The sequence below is a fragment of the Oreochromis aureus genome, linkage group 3 (genome assembly GCF_013358895.1).
Source record: "Oreochromis aureus strain Israel breed Guangdong linkage group 3, ZZ_aureus, whole genome shotgun sequence".
Lineage (NCBI taxonomy): Eukaryota > Metazoa > Chordata > Actinopteri > Cichliformes > Cichlidae > Oreochromis > Oreochromis aureus.
This window is the reverse complement of record NC_052944.1, coordinates 130,250,165-130,260,290: the sequence shown is the minus strand read 5'-3', so window position 1 is coordinate 130,260,290 and position 10,126 is coordinate 130,250,165. Positions and strand designations below refer to the sequence as shown.

The window sequence follows — 10,126 nt, the reverse complement described above, 5'->3', positions numbered from 1 at the left end:
GAAAGGATCAGCAGAGAAGGAACCACACAATGATAGATCAGATATGATTTAAATAGAAAGTGTATTGAAAATTTGTAAAGTTCACAAACCCTGCCTGTCTAAAGCCGGCTTCCTACAGTGCACAAACGCACATTAAAGGACCCAAAATAAAATCAAAACCAAATATCCTCTTTAAGGAAATTCTCCAAAGAGTTTCAATTAAAGAGCTTCCGCCTCCTGTTGCTCAGTCCACTTCTCTTTGAAAAAGAAATTAGAGTTCCTTGTGTGTGTGTGTGTGTGGTGTGTTTCTGTCCACCGTTCTAACACTACCCGGGTAGATTTTTAAAGTGTCAGTCTTATCTGTGTCAAGGGATGTAGTGATAGTCCTGAGGTTCGCTGAAGATGGATCCCACGGCTGGCCACACCGTACTCTGGTCCGTCTACAGTCACTCTCTTGGGATTGGCTCGCCACTGAACCCACAGGGTTCAGATCTCAATTGATCCGGTCCTGGTCAAAAACCAATCTATGCACACAGTGCAGAGTGCATACATTACTATTTTATCTATGCTCCTTCCATCACTCATCTTTCAGTCAAGTATTGCTCAAGTATAACAAATTATTTTAGTTATACAATGTCTCAAGCATCATGAAATAACTTGAGTTACATCACACAAGGTTTTAATGCAACAGAAAATATAACTTGTAGTTACCCTTTCAAGAATAAATAAACTTATAAGATTCACTCTCCCATATTTATCTTTTTAACAGCTTGCTTTTAACTGTTCTTCTTTTTTCAGATATTTCAACCTGAATTATTTCTCAGAAAAATATATCAACTTCTTTAAACATTAATACATTCAACAGAGTAATGAGATCCCTCACATTTTAAGAACCTTTTGCATCTTTATCAAATGAATTAACTTCTAAGTCAACAAAACTAAAAGAGTGCATTTCAGCACTACATGACGACATTACTGCTTCTCCAACGTTTTGGAAAGCTAACTAAATCAACTGAATCACAGTAATGTTAGAACGCACAGAAATACACAGAAATCGCTAAGCAGTAGCTTAATACTAGTGGTTAGCTGGGCGCTATAGGCCTTAGCACATTTGAATATATTCTTTAGCACTTAAAATTAAATGTCTGCACCACAGTGATGTTACAGTACTTTGAACATAAATATCACAACTCCGACTGGTTGTTTTTAAACAGGAAATATGTTAACAGCAGTCAACTACATGTCTTTATGGCGCTAACATTCATGTAGCATCCCTTACCGGAGCTCGTGGTGAGATAGCTCGCCTGGCTGACGCAGCTTCCCACGGCCGTATTTCACAGATTTCAGATCCTAATAAATAGCCATCTGTTAACAGCTAGTATGTGAAGATAAATTGCGAGTTTAACTTTTATTTTAGCTTTTCTTACCAGGATCTTTCAGCTAATTTGGCGGTTGCCTCGTGAGTAATGGCTTTCACAACAGGAAATGTTGACTAACAGAAAGTCATCTCAAGGCATACTCGCCTCCTAGTGGCAGGGAGGGAAAATTACACCTCTAACATTATGCAGCAGCACAACCCACAAATCTGATGTGGGTTACACTCTCCCCTCCTGAACTCTTGCACGTCCCTGTGCATGACAAGGTTCACACAAATGTTTCTTGGGGGGAAAGGCAAGAGAAGAAGCAGGTGCTTCACCTTCATTTACCATGTCATTCCACACATCGGTCAACCCTTGGAAGAAAGACTTTACCACGGTGACAATTGGTTTCCCAATTCAGTGTAGTCGAGCCTCATTGGTGGTTGACGATCCCGCTCAGACCTCCTGACGTGGATATCAGTGTCAGCACGTTCCTCTACTTCACCACTCTCCTCCTGTCCTCCAGTTCCAGGATCATTCATCACATCCTCCAACCTGTCCGGGAGGACTGGGATTTCTTTAGGTTGGTCCTCACTTAAGTCCTTGACCTCATTGAGCAACTCCTCTTCTCCTGAACTGTCATCCAGCGGCATCCTTTGTCCCTCAGATTCAGTGGATGCACTATCATCCATCTTGGCTTCCCCCACAGATTCATGGAGTTCAGGTGCTGGTACGTCCGCAGCAGGAGGTGAGGTCTGACCATCATCTGGAGTCTGCTCATCGCCACATTGATGTGTTTCATGGTAAATTGATGTGACATCAGGCATAACATTGGCAACTTCTGGAACATCCGTTGACTCGGCGGAGACTGATGTCAGGTTATTCTTGCCGTGACTAGAACCTAGGTCTCTTGGGGCATTTTGCGTTGCAGCACCCCCAGTCGTCTCAGAGAGTGGTTGTATTTCAACCAAGCAATGGGAACAATGTCCTCCTCATCTGAAGACTGGTCAAGCTCCGTTGTGCTGTTGGGAGTATTCTGACGTGTCCTAGGCTTTCTAGCTCGTTTGGGCTGAGCACGCTCCTCCGTTGGTGCAGCAAGAAATCCGCATGGGAGTAAGAGGTCGCGATGCAGCGTGCGCTTGGGACCCTCGCCGTTCTCTGGTCTAACTGTATAGACTGGGAGGTCTCCAGCTTTCTTTACTACCACATGGACTGTGGACTCCCACTTATCAGCGAGCTTGTGCTTTCCTCGAATACGCACGCTTTCTGACGAGCACTCTGTCACCAACGCCTAAAGCAGAAGGACTCACTCGCTTATCAAACCGAATCTTATTCCTCTCAGCTACCTTGGCAGCAATCCTTGTGGCAACTTCGTAGCTCTGCTCAAGACGAGATTTAAGGTCCTGTACGTATTGGGAATGTGACTTGTGTCGCTGTTCTTTCACTGGCAACCCAAATGCAAGGTCGACAGGCAACCTTGGCTGGCGTCCAAACATTAGTTCATATGGTGTGAACCCAGTCACCTCACTCTTGGTACAGTTGTACGCGTGGACCAATGGCTTTACAAAGTCCTTCCAGTGGGATTTTTCTTGACTTCCCAGAGTGCCAAGCATGTCTAATAGAGTGCGGTTGAAGCGTTCCACCGGGTTGCCCCTTGGGTGGTATGGTGTTGTTCGCGTTTTACGGATGCCCGCAATCTGACACAGTTCCTTGATCAACCGCGACTCAAAATCAGGACCTTGGTCACTGTGCAGTTTCTCTGGGAATCCATAATGGATGATGAAATTGTCCCACAACCACTTTGCAACTGTTCGAGCCTTTTGATTTTGTGTCGGTCCAGCTACAGCATACTTGGTGAAGTGATCAGTGATCACGAGGATGTCCTTTGTGTTGCTTCTGTCCGGTTCGACAGACAAAAAGTCCATGCATACTAATTCGAGTGGTCGCGTCGTCGTTATATTCACCAGAGGTGCAGCTCTCTCAGGTAGAGCTTTCCTGCACACACACCTGGTACACGTTCTTATTTTCTTCTCAATGTCCGAAGCCATTCTTGGCCAGTAGAATCTGGCTCTGACAAGATCCACGGTGCGTTCCTTTCCCGTGTGACCCATGTCGTCGTGCAGGCTTCTCAGAACCACGTCTCGAAGTTCTTCAGGCAAGACTAACTGATGTTGTGGGTGTCCCTCTTCTAGGCGTGTTCTATAGAGGATGCCATTTCGGAGCTCAAACTTGTTCAATTCTCTCAACAAGAGAGGCAGATCTGGAAGCTCAGTCCTTAGACTGGGTGGTGGTTTCACTCCATGCTCAATCTGGGAAATGACATGCTTAATGCACTGATCAGCTCGTTGCTTGTCTCTGAGGTCCTCTTCTGAAAGGTTTGGGATGATGGGTAGTCCTCCAAGCCCGTCCTCATGCCCAAAGCTGTCAGGCACTGCATCTGCAGAAATGGCCAGGCTCTCAACCAGGGAGATACTACCATCACAGTCCATTGCATTGTCGGCACAATAAATAAGTTGTCTCTCACAAATGGCTTGAACGACTTCTGGATTAACCACTTCAATGTCTCCTGGGTCAGATAGGTGATGTTGAGTGAAACGACGTATCCTGTCCCACTCTTTCTGAGATGGTAGGTCGTCACGCAGATTGCCGTGAGGGCGTCGCGACAATGCGTCAGCATCTCCATTTTGTTTCCCAGGGCGGTACTGGAGCTTAAAAGAGAAGGTGGAGAGTGCAGCCAGCCACCTATAGCTGGTTGCATCGAGTCTGGCAGAAGTAAGTATGTAAGTGAGAGGATTGCTGTCAGTGACCACCGTAAACTGATTGCCATACAGATAGTCACTGAACTTCTCCGTCACAGACCACTTCAATGCCAGGAACTCGAGCTTGTGAGCCGGGTAGCGGGATTCACTACGTGATAGCCCTCTGCTAGCGTAGGCCACAACACGCAGCTGCCCCTCCTGCTCCTGATACAAGGCCGCTCCGAGGCCGGTGGAGCTTGCATCCGTGTGTAGGATGTAGGGCAACGTGGGATCTGCAAAGGCTAGAACTGGGGATGTTGTTAGTTTTTCTATAATCATTTCAAAGGCCTGCTGGCAGGCAGGTGTCCAACGGTCCAGAAATGGTTCTTTTGGGTGGTAGTACTGCCCACTCTTGTCTTTTGACTTGGAATGCTTCTGAACAGGTGGGTACCCCGATGTCAGATCATTCAGAGGCTTTACTATGTTTGAATAGCCTTTGATGAACTTCCTATAGTACCCGCAGAATCCCAGGAAGGCTCTCAGCTCTTTTAGGCGTTGAGGAACTGGCCAGGTCTTTAACGCTGCTATCTTCTCCGGGTCTGTTTCCACTCCCCGCTCCGACACCACATGCCCCAGATAACGAACCGAAGACTGGAAGAACTTGCATTTTTCTGGAGACAGCTTCAGCCCGTACTCCTTCAACCGGTTGAGGACCTTGATGAGTCTGGCTTCGTGTTCTTCTAGAGTCCTCGAGAAGACTATCAGGTCATCCAGAAAAACTACAACCTCCTTCAGGTTCATGTCACCCATGCACTTCTCCATCAGCCTCTGGAAGGTACTTGGGGCATTCGTCACTCCTTGGGGCATGCGATTAAACTCCCAGAAACCAAGCGGGCAGACAAAGGCAGTTTTGGGCTTATCAGCTTCATCAACCTCAATCTGGTAATAACCAGACTTGAGGTCGAGAACACTGAACCACCTGGAACCAGAGAGTGCTGCAAAAGTGTCGTCCCATCCTTGGGAGTGCGTGCTGCGTCCTTCACTGTCTGCAGGTTCAACTTCCTGTAATCAATACAGAGGCGAACTTGACCATTTTTCTTCCTGACCACAACAATGGGAGATGAAAATGGAGACTCGCTCTCACGAATCACTCCAGCATCAAGAAGCTCTTGAAGATGTTTCTGACGGCTTCCACATCGTTTGGGTGGATTGGCCGGGCCCTGTGCTTGAATGGTGTTTGGTCAGACAGCTTGATGTGATGCTTTACTTTATCTGTCCTCCCAAAGTCAATATCATTCATGGCAAAGACTTCAGGCATGCCATTCAGCTTTTCCACAATTCTGTCTCTCCACTCCGGAGAAATTTGAGATTCCCCAAAGTCAAAGACAAGCTTAGATTGATCAGGGGACTTGGATCCAGGTAGCTTGGTTGGCTCCTGACCCTCCGTCGCACTCTGTTTGTGCGGTAGAATAGCCTGGATTGCATTGAGCTCAGCAATCACGCTCTTGGCCGGAATAGTGATGTCGTGCTCAGACGCATTAGAAATCACGACTGGTAGCCTGCATGGGGATCTGGTTGGTATGTTGAGGAGGCAGGTCTTTACTAGAAGTCCTCCAGGCAGAGATGATGTAGGGTACTCCACAATGGCACACTTTTCCGACTGGAATCCCTTGACTGCTACAGTTCCTTCTAAAACAACAGTTTCTCCAGCCGGAACAACCTTCTTTTCCTTCCCATGCATTCTCACCACTCCAATGTTACTGTCGTGACATTGTTCATGTCGCAGCTGTAATACTTTCAGCACAGTCTTGTAGCCATCTGCTGAGGTGTGGTGGATCACTGGACCTTTCTCTTTGTGCATGTTATATGCCACATCAAGGGTGTTAGTACCAATCAGTACATGAAAGCCAGATGTTCCACTGTCTGGGACCACTAAGGCCAAGGTTGGGACATCACACTCCTTCCCAGGAATTGTTCTGGGAAGGTGATGGTGATTTTAATGTAGCCCAAATAAGGTACGGGTAACCCATTGGCACCTTCAACTTCCAATAGATCATACAGTGGCTCTATCTGTGTTTCAAACAGATGTTGATCAAAGAAGGACTTGGTAACCGTAGTCACTTGTGAACCTGTGTCCATCAGACAGTTAAACTGTTTATCTTGGATCATCACTTGGCATGTACTCTTTGTACCTATCAGTTTTGGGGAAACCTTCGAAAGGTGTTTCCTGACATTACACTGGTTCAAAGCAGCACTTAATTTAGGTGTAGCGTCTTTATTAACAGGGCGCTGGTGAGCTGCTTCAGCCTCAGTTTGCCCTACAACTGAGGCTTCATCTAAAATTTTCATTGGGAGTTAGATGGTCTGTTGCATCCCAAAGACGCTGCTTTTCTCTTAGCTGACTTCTTTTTCCATCAACAAGAGTGGGGTTTGGTTCGTTAGTGCAAGTCGAGGAAATATGGCCATCCTGACCACACTTGAAACAATACCAGGCCTTTGGCCTTGCGTTCTGTTTTGGGTTGGATGGCTTCCAGCTTGGTGCTCTAGAGTTAAGCTTAGGTGGTACTGGTCGGCTGGATGTGTGCTCAGCGCCCCTTTGGGTTCGAGGTCTTTTGGGGTTTCTTTGACATCAGTGCGGTAAGCTGGCTCTGGAGAGATGCGACCTGCTGTTTGAGTTCCGCCAATGTGTTGGACTCGGGTGGGATCACTACTTGCTGGCTGCAGGCACATGTGCTTAAGAGCTAGTAACGGCCCGCTGTCGATTTGAGCCGAGGTGCTTCTTCATGCGTGTGACTTTGGCTGCATGTCTATCCTCTTCAGTACGGATCTGTAACAGGAGCTCTGCAAATGCTGGAGGGTGACTTTTCTTTTCTTCTAGGTTGAGGTCAGAGAGCAAGATGTTGTCCCAACAACCGCGGCAGAATTGCTTAAGAATATATTTGTCTGCTTCTTCAGCAGCAATTCCGCCCCTCTTAACAGCAAGGTTTAGAACAGCCTGAGGCGGCAGAGGTAGGACGAAGCCTTTTCACCAGGATCCTGAAGAGTGTTCATAAACTGGGCGAAAAAGTTCCTCGCCATCTTCAACAGTTCCAAAGGCTGCATCCAGCAGTTGAAGGTAAGTTTCAGGGGTAGCTTCAGGACTTAGCCTTTTGACAATATCTGCTGCAGGGGAAAGCAAGCTCTCAACCATTTTTCGAGACTTCTGAAGATTGGACAGAGTGGAATCTTTCCTGAGAAGCTCAGCATGTGATCGCCATGTGTCGTAGTCGGTCTCATTACTGGGTCTTGGGGTTTTACCTGAAAATGGGTGAAGCTTGATAGGAAAATGTGGATATGTGTTACAGTCACTTTTCCTTACAATGTGTTCAACGATGACCTTTTGAACTTCAGGTGGATGCAGGTCACTCTCCCTGATGGGTAGGCTTTTCCTCAGGATGGTGGGTGGCTTTGGTTCGGGGCAATCTTGACCGGAATCCATCAAGGAGGGACTTCTGATCATCCGGTGATCTGCGGTTTCAACTGTTTCAAGAGATGTGTCGAACGGTTTGGCTACAGATGCCTCATCAATGCTGTCTGTTCCAATTGCCTCACTGATCTCTGACATCATGTCTCTCAGAACTTCCTCGTAGTCTTTCCCACTTAATTTTGCCAATTTCTTTATCTCATTGAGGTAGGTTTTGGTAACATTGCAGCCAACTTTTGTAGTGTAAATGCTAGCCAAAGCTTGAACGAGATACCTGACACTTGGGTTCTCTTTGAGTTCATGTGTGTAAGGCAAAAGAGGAGATAAGGTTTCAATGGCGGCACCATCTTGATACTCAATAATCAGGTTTTTATAAAACTCTGATTCAGCATCAGTTACTGGAACAAGCCTAAAAGAACCATATTTCTTCAGAAAGTCTATAATCTCCTCATCTTCTGGCGATCCAAGCAACCCACTCACAATCACTGCATTTGGGACTTTGATACCTGAGTTAGCTATGAACTCCATCTTTGGCAACGACTCTAAAACATTTAACAACTTTTTTTTCATACAATTCCCCAAACATGAGATATGTTTCACTGCTGACACTTAACTAGGCTCCTGGCTGGCTCGCCACTTTTGTAACAGGTATTACAATTAAATAATATGAGATACGTATTAAATTATTGTCTCAACAACTTTGGACCAGTATCAGAAAGTTCTAGGTAAGACTATGGAGCCTTGAAAGGATCAGCAGAGAAGGAACCACACAATGATAGATCAGATATGATTTAAATAGAAAGTGTATTGAAAATTTGTAAAGTTCACAAACCCTGCCTGTCTAAAGCCGGCTTCCTACAGTGCACAAACGCACATTAAAGGACCCAAAATAAAATCAAAACCAAATATCCTCTTTAAGGAAATTCTCCAAAGAGTTTCAATTAAAGAGCTTCCGCTCCTGTTGCTCAGTCCACTTCTCTTTGAAAAGAGAAATTAGAGTTCCTTGTGTGTGTGTGTGTGTGTGGGTGTTTCTGTCCACCGGTTCTAACACTACCCGGGTAGATTTTTAAAGTGTCAGTCTTATCTGTGTCAAGGGATGTAGTGATAGTCCTGAGGTTCGCTGAAGATGGATCCCACGGCTGGCCACACCGCACTCTGGTCCGTCTACAGTCACTCTCTTGGGATTGGCTTCGCCACTGAACCCACAGGGTTCAGATCTCAATTGATCCGGTCCTGGTCAAAAACCAATCTATGCACACAGTGCAGAGTGCATACATTACTATTTTATCTATGCTCCTTCCATCACTCATCTTTCAGTCAAGTATTGCTCAAGTATAACAAATTATTTTAGTTATACAATGTCTCAAGCATCATGAAATAACTTGAGTTACATCACACAAGGTTTTAATGCAACAGAAAATATAACTTGTAGTTACCCTTTCAAGAATAAATAAACTTATAAGATTCACTCTCCCATATTTATCTTTTTAACAGCTTGCTTTTAACTGTTCTTCTTTTTCAGATATTTCAACCTGAATTATTTCTCAGAAAAATATATCAACTTCTTTAAACATTAATACATTCAACAGAGTAATGAGATCCCTCACATTTTAAGAACCTTTTGCATCTTTATCAAATGAATTAACTTCTAAGTCAACAAAACTAAAAGAGTGCATTTCAGCACTACATGACGACATTACTGCTTCTCCAACGTTTTGGAAAGCTAACTAAATCAACTGAATCACAGTAATGTTAGAACGCACAGAAATACACAGAAATCGCTAAGCAGTAGCTTAATACTAGTGGTTAGCTGGGCGCTATAGGCCTTAGCACATTTGAATATATTCTTTAGCACTTAAAATTAAATGTCTGCACCACAGTGATGTTACAGTACTTTGAACATAAATATCACAACTCCGACTGGTTGTTTTTAAACAGGAAATATGTTAACAGCAGTCAACTACATGTCTTTATGGCGCTAACATTCATGTAGCATCCCTTACCGGAGCTCGTGGTGAGATAGCTCGCCTGGCTGACGCAGCTTCCCACGGCCGTATTTCACAGATTTCAGATCCTAATAAATAGCCATCTGTTAACAGCTAGTATGTGAAGATAAATTGCGAGTTTAACTTTTATTTTAGCTTTTCTTACCAGGATCTTTCAGCTAATTTGGCGGTTGCCTCGTGAGTAATGGCTTTCACAACAGGAAATGTTGACTAACAGAAAGTCATCTCAAGGCATACTCGCCTCCTAGTGGCAGGGAGGGAAAATTACACCTCTAACATTATGCAGCAGCACAACCCACAAATCTGATGTGGGTTACAAAATCAACAAGCTATTTATGCAAGACAATTCATAATTTTATTAACTGGAATGATGAAATTATATTGGCTGGATCTGATTATTGGGGGGTCATGACCCCTGTAACCCCCCTGGAAATTATGCGCCTGGTCCTGAGGTCAAATCCACCATCTTTGTTTCAGTGCTTCATGTTCTCCCGTGTTTGTGTGCGTCCTCTCCGGTACTCCAGCTTCCTCCCACAGTCCAAACACATGCAGTTAGTGGGGTCAGGTTAACTGTGAGTGGTT

At 45.1% G+C, this 10,126-nt stretch overlaps 2 long non-coding RNA genes across 2 annotated transcripts; both read right to left on the bottom strand.

Annotated features, from left to right (window-relative positions):
* Positions 1-302: 302 nt before the first annotated feature.
* On the bottom strand, positions 303-1,727 carry LOC120439222. The gene is made up of 3 exons (XR_005612470.1): positions 1,407-1,727; positions 1,259-1,329; positions 303-503 (listed from the first exon to the last, which is right to left on the bottom strand). It is a non-coding gene; the product is annotated as an uncharacterized LOC120439222 (long non-coding RNA).
* Positions 1,728-8,731: 7,004 nt separating this feature from the next.
* On the bottom strand, positions 8,732-9,859 carry LOC120438091. The gene is made up of 3 exons (XR_005611660.1): positions 9,690-9,859; positions 9,542-9,612; positions 8,732-8,787 (listed from the first exon to the last, which is right to left on the bottom strand). It is a non-coding gene; the product is annotated as an uncharacterized LOC120438091 (long non-coding RNA).
* Positions 9,860-10,126: the final 267 nt, after the last annotated feature.